This window comes from Manacus candei, unplaced genomic scaffold (genome assembly GCF_025592945.1).
Source record: "Manacus candei isolate 608988 ecotype Guabito, Panama unplaced genomic scaffold, ASM2559294v1 h1tg000011l, whole genome shotgun sequence".
NCBI lineage: Eukaryota > Metazoa > Chordata > Aves > Passeriformes > Pipridae > Manacus > Manacus candei.
This window is the reverse complement of record NW_026138059.1, coordinates 7,678,663-7,694,569: the sequence shown is the minus strand read 5'-3', so window position 1 is coordinate 7,694,569 and position 15,907 is coordinate 7,678,663.

Sequence of the window (15,907 nt, the reverse complement as noted above, 5' to 3'; positions counted from 1 at the left end):
CAGCAAGAATGAGGTTGGGGGCTTTATAAGATACAGTCATTCTTGGCTAGGCTGAATCATTCCTGCAGGGCCATTTGTAAAATGGCAGCACTTAGCTTTAAATGGAACAAGACGCACTGAGATTATGAGCGAATTATGCAACTTGCAGAAAGCTATTTACTCATTTGAAATGATATGCATGAAATATTGATAGTGCATTAGTTACATGATGGCAATAAAAGTGAACTGCATTCAGTCTTGCTAGGTACAAGGCCACAAGATTACAGCCTTAAGCTTTTTCTTTGTAAACTTCTGAATGTTTAAGGTTTGTATTTTACAGGCCAATTTCAATATAAACTGTAAATAGAGGGTGAAAGTTGTTTGGAATTTTTCAGAACCTTAACAACATCTAAAATCCCATGTAACAGAGAAGTCATTCATTTCACTGACATGGAGAAGGGTTGTATTTTTGCTATGGCTAGAAGAAATTCCTCCACATGATTTTTTTTTCATAGCGCTATCCTTATGCACCCTTACAAGTATGGAGTTATGAAAAAAGGACTGGGCTCACTGTATTTTGTACACTTTTTCTTTTTAAGCTCTTCTCCACCTCTTTTAAAGGAACAAGGTAAGCCTGAGTAACTACACTGATTAGAACAGTTAAAATATAAGGAATTAAAACAGCCACTGATATTTCAGGAATGATATAGCAGACCTAATGGCATTATGTCCACTGACTTTACCATCACTACTAGAGACATTTGCATGCTAACCCATAGGCTAGAAAGCTGTTTGTTGGATTTCTGAACCTACCAGAGCTTTCTGTCAGCATTTGTTTCCCCCTCACTGTGCCCACTCCACTAAAGCTGAATGAGTGGCATCTTGTGCATGATGCTAATTACTGAACTTGATTCCTATAAATAAAGCCATCACTGTATAAATAATAAATTTTGAACCTATCTATACATGTGGTAGTGTTCTATAAATATAAACGTGGTAATTTTCAGCAAAGCTATTCAGTGCACTTTAAAGGAGATAAATAATTAATATGAATTCCATTTAGTTATTAAAGAGGCACTGTCAAGATAAAAATCATTGGAGTTTTTAACAAAATTCCCTGATTGCTGGTACTCAGATTGATAAATGAAACCAGAATTATTTGAAATATCTAGTTTAGGCCTCACCTTTGCTACCATTATTAATATCCACCCTTTATATACAATGATGGAAAAAGAATATTTGGCCAGAGAACAGATGGAGGCCCAGAATTTTCATTTTTGTGCTGTCTGTATGCTTTTCATTCAATCTGGAAATGAAAGTAACTGTCTGTTTTCCTAGTTTCTAAATTTCATTTGTGATTAGGGGGCAGGATTATCTTTCCCTTGCTTTCCCCATTCTCTCATCCTAAAAAATATGCTAGAAATTTAAAGTGTTGTAAAGGAATGAAATTATACTTTTAATTAAGGAGTAATACATGTTACAGTTCTAAGATTAGGGACCAGAATACTGTGGCAGCCTTCTTTTCAGGAATATCTTTTTCTGTAGTCTACAAAAAACTGGTGAACAGTCCAGTAGTTCTTGCATTTTGTAGCTAATATGCAGTTTCACGAAGCGGAAGAGGAAGTGTGTGTAACAGAAATGCAGATTATGAATCTAGACCCGGCTAGACCTGGCTGCTTTACAGCATGTAACATGATACCACTGTCAGGCTGCTCTTTCCTCAAGCCATTTCTCTCTTAACCAGGTAATTTCTGGACTTGTAATATTCAGACACATTTTGAATTTGTTATTGTATTTTTAAAAACACTCTATCCCCTTACTAGTGTTTGGTTCTACTCTAATAGAGCATTGACACAGATGATATACTGAAGGCCTTTTACAGTAGTAATGTAAGATTCTAAAGTATAACTACTTGTATTTTATTTCGTTTTTAACTTACTACAAAATATCCCTGTTAGTTTCAGCTAGTCTGGGAAAGCAAAAGCATTAGAAAATGTTCTTTTGAGAAGTTTACAGAAGAAAACAGAAAACACATTAAAAAGCCACCTGCTAAGTCCGTAATTAATAAAAAATATTTGGAAGATAAATTAAAAAAGACAAGAGGAGAAAATGAATTATTACTGCATATCACAGATTGTGCAATTGATTTAATCACTATTGATGATAAAATGATTCTTTACCACTCTGATCTTAACTCTTTTACTGTTTATTCTACAAAGAAATGGTAGGAGAGACAGAGGAAAAGAAATGATTCTGCTGAAACAGGATTCAGAATATGTTGTTGGCCCAGCCATTGTTTCCCGATGAAGGTTGCCCACAACTGTTTCCTTTACTTATTCTTTTGGGGAACATTCATACTTGCGTATTTGTTATTCACATTGTGACAACTAAGCAGAAGCAAAATACAAAGGAAACCTTAGTCTCCTGTAGATGTGTGGGTAAAATCCCAAACCTCCTTCCTCACGGTATACAAACATATTTTCTTCTAAACACTTGGAAATAAGAAATTGGACAAAACGTGTAGGGTCTTTTTTGAGCTTTTGAATTAAGCATAAACTGCGCCCTTTCAGTGTGGCATGTTTTCTCAGTCTGTGAAGGTTAGGTCACGTCACAAAAAAATCAATAATCTGCCAGCAGCATTACCTGCTGGCCTTTTTAGCTGTTTAGCTCAAACATACATGAAGTACCAGTGGATTCCAAGGTTAGCCTGCACCTCTAAGAGCCCCTGGGTTTAGGGGTTATCCATGAGTAATTTCAAGATTGTTGGAAATAGGAGGTAAGGACACCACTATACAGCTTATATTCAGAAAGGTTTCTGATGCTCCTAATAAATGTTAGCTCCTGTGCAGGCTGCGAGGTTGTTCCCACTGTACTCTCTTGGGAAATTTGAGTGCAGGCTGAAAGAGCAAGTTCCAGTCCCAGTAGAGTATTGCTGTATTAGCAGAAATGTTCAGCCGGAGTAATGTCATGGTGCAACAACACTGCTGTGGCTGTGCACTGCAGCTGCTTGGCATGTTTCTGCGTGGCACTGTGCTACACTGCATTATGTAGCATAAGTGGGCCCTGAAGGAGATAAGGGGGGATCTGTTCGTTCAGTAGAGGTGAGCTCGAGTCAAATAGTACAGTATAACTGTTTAGGTTAGGAACTCAGAATATTAAGTGAATATTCATTTGCTACAATACCATCCATTGGTGATAAATAACTGGTAGTATACATGAGGAAATACAAGTGTGAATATCTCTGGTGCTATTCCAGGAATAATATTTTTGCTCATAAATTCTTCCCCAGAAGCCTGATTTGGCCTAACTGTCCTTTTAGATAAAAGTGAATATTATATCTAATACTAACATCCAGGCTTTCAAAATATGCTCTGAATGTTTAATTATTTTGCATGTAGAACATAATTAGCCATTTGTTTCCTAAACTATTTTGATTAGAGGTTCCAAGTAAATAGGTAAATGGCATCAACACCATCCTGATACAATTATTCTCTCAAAGGAACATTGTATCATCTAAACTAGTTCAGCATTGGCACTGAAAAAACAATCTCATGCTATTGTGCTGAACTCACATTCCTTTTTAAGGGTCTCCCTGCAGATAGTCAGCATACTGCATTGAGTGCTTTGGAGAGTAAGGGAGTTACATGGATTCTGTTCCTAATGAACATGTCCACCTCCATCTGTCTGTTTGCTTTCATCTTACCTGAATGAGTAGGCCAAGATTACAAGAAGAATTGGAGCATATTTGCTGACATAGGTTGGAAATGCAGGAGGTAGACTGATCTACACCACAAAAGCAAGTAGCTAATATATTATTATTTTATTCCACTTTTTAGTATTGAAACTCTTGAGGAAAAGATCTGCTGTATTCACTTTTTCTGGTGGTTCACAGTGCTATCTTTGATGCTTCCTTACAGGAGATATGGCAAAAATTTAAGATGTGACACTGAACTGTCAAATATCAGGGGAATGAAACATTCAGGTATTTGTCAGTTTCCCCCTACTGATACTTCCTTAGCCTGTCTGATACAATCTTCTTCACTACAGGCAAGTCAAGATAGTACAGAAGAGTCAAAAGTGGCCGTAAATGGAAGTGGCATTTCCTCTATTCTTAATTTTCCATAGATGTGCAGTATAAGTTGAAGCAATTCAGAATAATTAAAGCAAGCTAAGTCACCACATGGTGTAAGTTGCTATATCAGCCAATGTAAATCAGTTTAACTTTATGGCATTTATTTCCTTCAGGACTTAACCCAGAATGTATAAAAAAAAAAGGATACATAGATGTATGTTTACATGAAAGCTTTGTTGTTATCCAAGATAACTTAAAGAGCTTTGATCTGTATTTTGTACAAAAAATAAGGAACAAGAGCCAATGCACTATGGGATGTAAATTAGATTTGAGAGAATCCTTCATAAATTTTTAAAATTAAAATTAAATATTTCCTTAGAATTATTTTCCAAATCAAAAAGAATTAATCATTCTTGGGGTTTTTATTCCTTTTGAAACTGACAATTTTTAATGCCAAATGAAGCAAGTAATTTATTTATAATACATATAAGAAAATGTTTGTATAACATAAATTAAAAACATGTAAATGATCTGCCACAAAGAAGGATTTTCATATTTGTGATACCTGTAATTGAGCACTGAGGGTTTAAAGTGTCATTCTTTTCTTGGGCTACTTGTGCTAAGTGTTATTGCTGTCGGAGAGCCATGTGCTCTGTAGTTCAAATACCAAATAGAACAAGACCCTTTTTCATTTTTTAACACAGTCCAAAGCACCTGTGTCTGCAACTGTGGCTCTACCTTATCTTGTTCAATTCTGTGAACTTTCAGGTGAAATCTGAACTCTGGGCAGGAGATGTGGCTGGAGGCTGGATTCATTCACTGTTTCTGCCAGATGGCTTTTTTAGTACTCATGGTGTACCTTAATTAAGTACCCAGGTATTGAAATACTCCCTGTGCTTCAGAGTATCCTCTTATCTGCCATAGACATTTTTCAGCAATCCCAAAAGCCTCTGTTTATCCCCTTTGTCTCTGATATATGATCACAGAGCATGGTGGGAAACCTAGAAGTGTTTTTTTTGCTAACCATAGGAGAAGATAGGATTTGTAGTGATTCTGGACTCAGGATAGGTATTGACTGTCTGCAAGGGAAGAGTGGTCATGAGGTACTTCAGTGCTCATACTGCTAATGGCATCTCATTCCCAGATGCATAGAAGTAGCCTGCAATTCAAGCATGGGAAAAGCTCAAAGGCACTAACCCTACTGAAGGAAATATTGGTGTGAGTAATCTATTTCTTGTCTGTGTTCAGACAATGCTGATTTTTTATTGCTACTATGAGAGAATACCAGAAACAAAATTTCCTTTCTGCTCAGACCATTCACAATTAAGAACTCAGCAGCAGATATTTCTATCAAGGCTGTGACAGGAGACGAGCCCATATGGTAGCTTTGAATCACTTAAATCATGCAGGCTTGTGTAATAAAGAAGTTGCAGAGAGGTTTTAGCCTGAGGTCCTACAATTTTGAATAAGAAAGAACAGGCATGGAAGATGGTTAGAAAGAGCATCTTAAAAAAAATTCTTAGAATTTTTAACACAAATCTTGTTTCTGTTAAGAGCTCAGTTATTGTATAAAAAACCCCAGAGATTCTAAGGTTTTGTAACAGTGAGTTTAATTCCTTCTCTTATTTATGGAGGAAAGCTCAAATAAATCAAGAATGTGCTATCAGATTCACAAAACCACAGATATTTAGTGGGTTTTTTTGCTTTTAAATGTCAGAAAATTTACATGTTGTCTTTCAAGTCTATGTCATTGTCTTATTGTATTCACAATTGTGAAAGTCCGAGAGTAATGATTCTTGGCTCCTCAGGCTGTGATTGTGTGATTGGGCCACACTCTGAAGTTCTGGCTGGATACTGCCAACCCTAAGCTTCCTGTTTGTGAGTTTTAACTTTTCAGGCCCTGCACACTGCTAGCCTCATGTCAATCATGCATGCTCTCCTGTTGTTTTCCTTGTCCTGTATTCATAAGTCCCTCACCTCTGTTTCCTTTCCTTTCTTTTCCTGTTTGCCCTCTACTTAGCAAATAAGTATCCAATAATGTTTTAAAAAGGCCAAGTCCCTCTGGTAAACCCTTTTTCTACAAAGATAAAAATCTCAGGATGTATTGCAAGATGGTAATGCAAGTCATGGTTTTGTTCATGCTATTGAAACACTATTCTTTGTCTTTTCTATTTAAACTCCAAGGCTTGAATTCATCTCACCAAATGCAGATGTCTCTAGTGTAAATAATCAGCTCTGAGCTAGTCATCACAGTTTCCCTTTACAAAGAATGCAGAAACAGGCAAATTGTAGACTGTGATTCAAATAATTCTAACATAGACACCTAAAATAGACCAGAAATTATATTTTAAAGATGTCTGTTAATTTCAAATAACCATAAAAGGAGACAAAGATGTTTCTTGTCTGGAAATGAACCTCAAAAATTTGATAGAAGTAGCCTACCGTTATTGGGCACTCTAATGAGTACCCAACAGCATTCCAGGAGGAGTGAAGCTCTCTGCAATAGCCCAGGTATTTTTGTTTAAGTGATAGTAGCCACCTGTGAGTTCTATGTGCATCATTACTCTTCCTTTGGTGTACTGACACTTTGGCCACGTTGCTCACTCTTTCCACGCTTGCCTATATCCAGTTGTTACCACAATCCTTATTCTGAAATTAGTTTCTTTCCTTCCCTAGTTGGCTCCAGCTTTTCTCAATGCTTGTCTTGACTTACAGCCTTGATACTTCTGCTATCCTTTTCTGTGGTCTCAAACTGCTCATTATGAAGTGATAAACTCAAATTCCCTTTGAGTAGAAAAGGTTTTAAGTAATAATGTTGTGATATCCTAAGCTTTCCCTGTACCTCTTTATTCAAATAATCATCTCAGAGTAGTTGTACTGTCTCTTCTGGAGGTAGTGCTGTGCCCCTGGGAGGAATGTTCTCTTGTCTATATAGGTGGCAAGATAACTTTTGGGGAATCTCAAGGGACAGAGCAGAGGGTTTAACTGAGGGGAATTTGCTTAAAATGGGGTTAGGACTTATCTGAGGACTGGGGCAGGCAACTCCAAGCCCATCCATCTCCTGTGAATCGCCTTTTGTTTTTTCCCAGATATACTCCATGTGGTTCCTTTCACCAAGAAATAGTTCTCATGGCATTGTACAAGGGGCAAAGAATGCAAACTGCAGGCACAGAGGAAGAATATTTGATAACTATTAGCATAATCTACACAAGGATCATGTGTCATCTACTTGACATATCTATTCTGTATGAAGTCAGTACAGTCTTCCCATAGGTGAATACAACTGTGAGATACATACATGTCTTAGCAGAATTTGGGGCTGTATTTTTAATATTTCCACATGTAATAATAAAAGGGCAATCTGGTTACTGACTGTATTGAAAAAGTACGTTTCAATGCATAGACCAATGATTATGAAAGATAATAGGCTTTGCATGTTAAACAGCTGCCCTGGATTGAAATATACGAACAAACTTAACTGCTAAAAGACTTTAGCTCCTAGTTTTACAGCTTTTAAAATCTTATTCTCCACGAAAATCACAATAGTTTGTAATTGTATTTTGTATGTGTGATTTATTTTAATTTTCTACTGACATAATTTGCCTTGGGATAGCCTTGGAAATTAACTGAGTCATATTGGTGAGTTTTTCCTGATGAAAGACTTAAAAATAAATAATCTCTCTAACAGTTTTATGGTGTACCATCTGTACTAAATACATCTCTGAAAAAACACTTCAGGCCAAATGTAAAGGAGGCTTGGGAGATAGAATTCTTAGCAATCTAAGAGCTTGAGAGCCAGCCTGAGAGCTGGGTGGAATTCACGGTGCTGTTAGGCATATAAATTCCTTACACTGTGAATGTGGAGGAGCTTCCTGGGCAGCAGGATTCTTCAGACAGCTGGCAGAGAATGAGGGAGAGAGGGGTCTGTCTGAAACTGAGGTTGCAGTTCAGGCCTGCTGAGCATACCTGTCAAATGGGAATCAGAGTCTGCAAATTACTCACTGAAGTCATGCATTTAGGTGTATAAAGATAGATCAGCTTTTGTTTAAAAATAGGACAGGTTGTGGAAATTAGACATATTGAAACGGGGACCAACTTTTTTTCTAGGTGTCACTCAGACCAAGGTGTTCGTGCGCCTCTTATGTGCCACGTAAGGTTTGTTCATAATAACTGATAGTACAGGAAAATAATTGTATTGGGTCTGACTGAGCTGGAGTTCATTTCCCCACAGTAGCCCTCACAGTGCTGTGCTTTTCACTGGTAGCAAGAAGGACGTTGATAACACCGGTATTTTGGCTACTGCTGAGCACAGTATCGATCAGCTCTGTAATATTCCTTCCTCAGTTGAGGGCAAGATCCTGGGATCTTTGGGGACCCAAGTAGGCCAGCTGACCCAAACTGACCAAGGGGATATTCCATACCTTATGTTGTCAGCTCAGATATAAAAGCTGAGACAAGGAGCAGGAAGACAGGAGTTCACTGTCTTCAATGACTGCTTCCTGAGAAACCGTCACGTGTACCGAAGCCCTGCTTCTCGGCAGTGGCCAACCACGGCTGCTCATGGGAAGCAGAGAATAAACCTTGCTATGTTCCACTTTGCTTTTGCGAGTACAAGCTTCCTCTTTGCTTTTTGCTTTAAATAAACTGTCTCATCTCAACCCATGAGTTGTTTTTCCACCTTACTCTCTCCCCTGTACGGCTGGGAAGGGGAGTGATAGAGTGGCTGGGTGGGCACCTGGTGTACAGCCAAGATCAACCCACTATAAAAATATAGTAAAATCAAATGTTTGAAATCAGGAAATGCAAAGTTCATGTTAAAAGAGAAAACTGGTTTCAGGGTATGACAAAAATGTAGCGTGATAAAGAAACTGATAGTTATTAAAACAGAAAAGAGAATGGTTGAAAGCTTTAACAGTAGGGGAGATTCTCCGTGGCAGGAGATTTTAAAATTAAGATTGTAAATTCTCCTGTGAGATATGATCTTTCAACGCTGATTACTGCATCTGTGGTGTCTGAACACTGTGTATTAGAGAAGTGATGGTGCATGGGGCAATTGTAGAGAAGAAGATAATCCTGAGAGACCTAGGAGAGAGAAGCTAGGAAAAAGAGTAAGAAAGAAAGAATGAAAGAAGAATTGGAGAAGGGACATCTATATGTAGTAATAAAACAAAAGGGAAGCATGAACATGGAAGGCAGAAAAGAAATATGAAAGAGCACAGTGAGAGTAAATGTTACTGCCTACTAGCAAGGTGGAGCATAAGGGGCTTTCTGGTTTGATTTGTTTTCTAAAGGAGCTCTAGGACTCAGTGCCTGTAATGGAGGATAGTGGCCCCTGTGCTCCAAGAAGGCTTTGCCATTTTAAGTTTCTACACTGTGTTTAAAGATAAGTGACTATAAAGCATGTAGAACACAGCTATATAATTGATGCATAAATTACTCTTCCTTACCAGCAGAGAAAAAAAACCAAACACGAATTATATAATAGCACCTGGAGGTTCTGAACATAATAAAAGCTACACTGTGCTTGCTATTGCACAGACAACGAGAAGTAGCCCTTGTCCAAAGGACATTACTGGCCTGTATGTACACTCAATATGAATTCATTTGAGACTACAAATTATACTGATCCACAGAGGGGGTGTTGGCTGTAAAGCCTAATGATGTGATTCCCATCAGAGTGATTGTCCGCGCTGTGTGCAGTATTGATGCTCAGGCCCACAAATGCAAAATTTTTAATCAAAGTTTCATCTTCAGCAAATGCAAGGTAAATACAGTGAAATGGTAAAGCAATAAAACCGGGAAAGATTAAACTCTATATCTTGCAAGCTGATTTATATACAATATGTTAAATAACTGACATAAGAACAACTAGTGTGCATTTTTCATGTGCTAAAGCTATCTGTTTAATAACCTCTTAGAATATCGAGGACTTTTAGCCAAGCAGAAATGAAATGCGGTATTCACTTGGTTATTGATACTTGGGAGAGAAGTGAGGAATTTTAAACAACTCCTGAATATTTTTCTCACTGATGTTTGAGAAAAAGCATCTTTGTGAGGCATTGAATTTCACTGCATCTGTCAGGGTTTCTTGTCTCTGACTTGGCTTTCCCAGTCTCTCTGTTTATTGAACATCAAGCTTAGAACCCAAAAGAAAAATGGAGAGACTATAGGGTTTTTTTGAAATAAAATTTCTAATAATTTTGGATGGTAAAAGAACTTTGAATATCTGCTATTTTTAGACAAATACACTGTGGCCCGAATACTTTTCTTTAAAGACTGTACTTTTTGTTGGCACACAATATTAATCAGTATAAGAATTTACGAAATTTAAGGAAAAAGAAATTCCAACTGTCTCATACCTTTAAGATCACTTTCTGTTCCCTGTAATGATCATAATGCTTTGTAAATCTTTCTTAGGACAGTTTGTGATGTAAACATCATAAACTATTCAACATATTAGAACTTCCAGAAATACCTGCTCCCCTACTGTTTTATTTCAGCTTCTCCACTTTCCTATAAGACCTGTCAGCCTGTCTAATAATTATTTGCTTCTTTCCTCACTTAAGATGTCTTTGCTGGGATACTTCACCATCACATGTAAGAAATGCCACAACATACATGGTAGATGTGAATTTATATAGGAAGTCTAAGGAATTTAGGATCTTCTGAGAAACTTCTAAAGAAATCTCAGTGATATAATATTGACAAAATATTTTCAGAAGCAGAAAGGGCCTGATAGCTCACTGCTCCTTGGTTTGTAATCAAAGAAAATTCTGCTGTACTCTAGATTCCTTTTAGTCTAGTTCTTTCCCAAGCTTACCTTTGCCTTTGTCTCTGTCTCTTCCAGAACTGTTATAAAGAAATTGAATAAGTAGTATACTTTTGAATGATGTGGTCTAAAGGATTTCTTCCTAGGTCATTCGAGACTAACTGAGGAAGTCTCATGAAAGTCAGAAGTTATGTTAGATTTGTATAAGACAGCTAAGGTACAGGAAAGCTAGGAAATGGCAAATGTATCATCAAAAGGAAAGAAGGAAATTAATAAATCAACTACTATAACTTCAACTGTCATACATAATCAAAGTTTCTGTAAACACCTAGAGAGAAATGAAGAAAATTAAGAGCAGCAAGAATTTGTGTAAGGCAAATTAAGCCTTAATTTGTGTATTAAGACAATAACCTTTCCTTTCAGAGCAGTATAGCCCTTATTGCACTAAAAGAGCAAGGAACAGATTTCATAACTCACCTTCTGTAAGGCTCGTGATACTTGTATATATGGCTGCTATATGAATTTAAAAAAAAGATCTAATTACAATATTTTTACATCTATTCCTAGTTTTGGTTAAACCTCAATTCATTTATACTTATTTCTCTACTTATTTCTGTATTTTCTCACACCGTTGGGATAGATGTGTGTAGACATATCTGCTTAAGATTCTTCATGGCAGAAGAGCACAAATTTACAAATACACTATTGTGAAATACACACTCCACCCTCTAAACACACACTCAACAAATTTACATGCCACAAGACTGTTTTGTCTTTAACAGAACTGACAGAACAAAAGTCATCTCTTGCCTCACAGATGAACCATTCCTGCCTCCACTTCCTGTAAGTTGTCTGTTCAAGACCAGAATCTCCTCCTGGGCCCAATTCTCTCCTATCTGTGTCACCAGCATTGTCAGTCAAGAGCTGTCCATTGGTTCACCTTCCAGAGGTGGAAGAGATTAGGAATAGAGGGCTTAAGCTGAAGCAAGAAAGTTTTAAATCAGACATGAGGAATAGTCTTTTAACAGCAGACTTAGGTAAGTGCTGCAATATATTGCTTGGAAGAAACTATGGAGTCTTCATCTTTGGAGGTCTCTAGGAAACAAATAAATGCAAAAGTCTTCCAGACATGAGACAGATCTAGATTATTTCATCTTGGGACAGGCCATTCAAATATCTGTCGGGATTTTTTTTAGATGTTATTTCTTATGTTTTGATTTCTGAGTGATTTCCTTTTTCTGCTTGTTTTTCCTGGTTACAGTATTTGTATGCAACCAAACATGTATTGCATACATCAGTCAGAGTTGACTATGACAGTCTCTAAATATTATAGAAACTGGAATCTGTATTTGCAGGAAAACTTCCTCGCACCAAGCCAGTGTAGCTGTCTGCCTAAATTAGCAAAATTCTGCCAATCATTACAGCAGTGCAACTTCATCCAAAGGCAGTAGGGACATATGGCCATAACTCATGCCTGAAATTTGCTCTATTTGCCTTTGAAATTTAGTTTCTACTGGTGGATGGCAAGGAAAGAAAAGAATTAGTACTAGTATAATGCCATATCCCATGTGACAAAATCGATTTATTGAAAACTAAATGCTCTATGTGGTGTGCTTCTGAAAACACACTTTCCATGTACTAAGTTTTAAACCTTTGAAAATGGAATATATTGTTCCAAAGAGTCAGGTAAATTAAAAGCTATTTATGTCAAAATTTCAGAGAAACAAATTGTGTGTATTTGCAGACTGGATAGAATGTCCCCAACTTTGCACAGAAAAATACAGTTTTCAACATCAGTCTACTGGAACTGAGGTTTTTAAGCCTTTCCAAGACAAATCTGTTTGCAGCATAATTGTTTCTTTTGCTATATATTCACATATTTTGATTAGACATCCCCTCCCAAGAAACATTTAGCTCCTACAAAATAGCTCCTGGATTTGGGTAATACCAAATCCTAAATTTACACAGGGTTACTTCAGAATAGGCACAGGAAAGATGAAAACCACTGGTGAAAGAGTAATGTGACTGTAAAAGGTCAAATTAAAATGCATATACAAATCCACAATCTTGTAACAGTCAGCACAGTAAAGTAGCTTAGGACATTGCTATCTAAAGTCACTTTGAATTTCTCACAGGCATTGATCATATATTTGATACCATTGGCATGAAAGCTGCTACTGTGGTCAATTTATAATCCAGGATATGAAAAAAAAAATTAAGTCTGGATGCTGATGAATTTGTTTAGCTGTTTATTAAAATATTAATCTCTGACCAACTGCTTATCAGCTGAAAGTTCATATAGCATACAATCTACTTTATGTAATGCTGATTATATAGATATTTCTAATAGCTATACAATATTGAAATGCTGACATAAATAGCTTTCAATTTACCTGACTCTCCTTGTCAGCCTGTGAAGGTGAATGCTCTTTTACCCAAACTAGTTCTGATCAAAACCAGACTGAGGTCAACTGTGGGCCAGGAGATTGAGTGGGTTATCACTAATGTCGATTGAGAGTGATTTGGTTCAGCTGCTGCTGCATTTCAAAGGAGCAGTTGGTGATTCTGTAACATCAAAGAGCAGGAAGAAGTTTTAAATGAAGCTATAGCTCTTATAACCTTGCTACTGTGAACATACTCCAAGGTTTATAAACAGAAGTTGCGTATGTGATAAAATATATATTAATGGTATCTTTTTAAAAGTTCATTTTAGTATGACATGACTTGATGTTACTAGTGTTTGCTCAAGGAACCATTGAATATGAGCAAAATGTTAATATTTGACCCCTGATATTGCTGGTGACATGCTTATCATTTCAATAATGAATAATGTAGAAACCCTCAGTTACCATATCACTGTGCAATAGATGGATCAATCATGCCCTCTGAAGTGATGACTTTTCCATACAGTGTATGGAAATAAGATACTTAAGTTTGTAGTTAGGCATAGGAACCATATACTGAAAATACTGAGCATAGTATAACATGAAATACTGAGTATATTTTCACTTCATTATATTCAATTTCTTATCTCACTCTATAGATATAGTAGTTAGTGATTTATGGGCTTGAAATATCTGTATTCAGAGGAAGTTTTGATATCTCCTATTTTATAATGCAGGTAGGAATATATTGAGAAAAATATTATATGGAATTGAGCATCACTTCTAATAACACTACAAGAGAAAGGATGGTTTATTATTGATATTAGAGGCATTTTAATTGATCAGAATAGAATTTTTCAAGCACCTACAGAAAAAATTGAACCTAGTGTTAGGAGTTTCAATTATGATGCATGTATTTTCCATTTTACTTGAATTTCTTTTTCACAAATATTATGTTGAAGTCGAGATAGATACAGGTCTTATTAATAAACACTCTATTCCTTTGAAGTTATGGGCAATACTTTTGATCTCAAACTTTTACTTCTGCTTTTTCTCCCTATCACCAACTATTCTGCTACCACCAGTTAATGCTATGCTTTGCATTAATATCCTAAATAAATTAGACTTAAATTTTGATCTGTACTTGCCTTATTTGTTAAAACACTAGTCATAAGAGTCATCAGTCTTTCCTGCATCACATGTGAAAAACTATGTTTAGGTTGTAGTCCTCTTCTTTTGTTTTGATGATAGCATTTTTCACCCTTCCTTCTACTGCTTCTTCCAATACAATCTTCCTGAAACTGACTGCATCCTCTAAATGAAATAAATCTCATTTCAGCTGGTTAAGCCTTTCCTCACCTAAGCCAAGATGTAATGACTGACTGCTTTCCAAATGAAGTACATGGAAGTAAAAGTAACTACTATGCAAATAAAGAGCACTCTGGTGCTCAACTCATAACCATTTTTTTTGGCAAATTTGATTATTGGTGGCAGTACAGTTGAGACTGCCAGATTCTATCAGTTCTGACGCCATCTATTAAAATGGGAGAATAAAGAAGTCTTGGCTCTGTTGTTTTCTACCAGGTGAAGCAGGGCCCTTCCCGCAGCACTGTGAGGCTAACCTCCATGAGCCTGAGTGGATTCAGGAAGAAAGACATTCATCATGTATCCTTGTTTAACTTCTCGCTTGATACCAAGAGAAGGACTTGTGGTCTCAATTCCTTGCTCTGAACCGCATAATTTGTCTCCAAAATTAGAACTGTCTTGCTCTTTTGCTTTTTTTTTTTCCTCAGAAGCGAACCCTCCAATTATGGATATCTGAAATCCTAGACTGTCTGCAGTTTCTCTGTAATATGCTGAGACTAAGGTGCCCCCGACTGATACAAACCACATAGCCCTCATCTCACAATCCTTGGTTACCAACTCTGTGTATTGTGAAAAAAAAAAAAGAAACAACTCCAGCTTCCAAACTCGTGAGTTAATAATGTAATAATGAACACCTCTATCTCAATTCCCTTATAACATTTTCTTATATTTTTTGATATGGCCTTTTATTCTCTATTTCTTAAGATTATTTCTCTTTGTAACAGTTCTTGTATTAAATCATCTTATTTAGTTTCTTATGTTGTCTCTTTATCTTTTAAAGACAAGGGAATTGGGTTCTTCTTTAATGTCCTTTGAAGCTATTGAACTTTTATAAATATAATTTAAAGGTTCACCAGTTTCCTAGCAAACATTTGATAATGTTTATTGATGCATATTATGTGGTCTTGTAGCTTTGTCTACTTTAAGTACATCTCATACTTCTACAGCCAATTCTTTTCTATGTATACTTCTGCTCTAATGACCTCAAAAGTATCGATTCCCGATTGGTTCATGACCACCCTCTTCTTCTGTAAAGACATGGACAAAGCAGTTATCTAACAGTACTGTGCAATTCAGCACCAATACAAGCTCTACATTGCTTCGTAGTCACACAAAACATTTGTTGCTGTCCTTTACCCAGATGCTTCTGCAGCCAAACCCCATTTTTGTATCTGTTTCTCTCACACTATTTGGAAGGCTGCAGGGATTGCAAAGCAAATTGGCAAAGGCAGCTCTCTGTGTTTGAACTACAGATCATGAGTATCTATCTTGGCCTGACTTTTCACTTTTCTTTAATGTTTCCCTCCATCTTGGGAAAATTTTGCTTATTATTTCTTC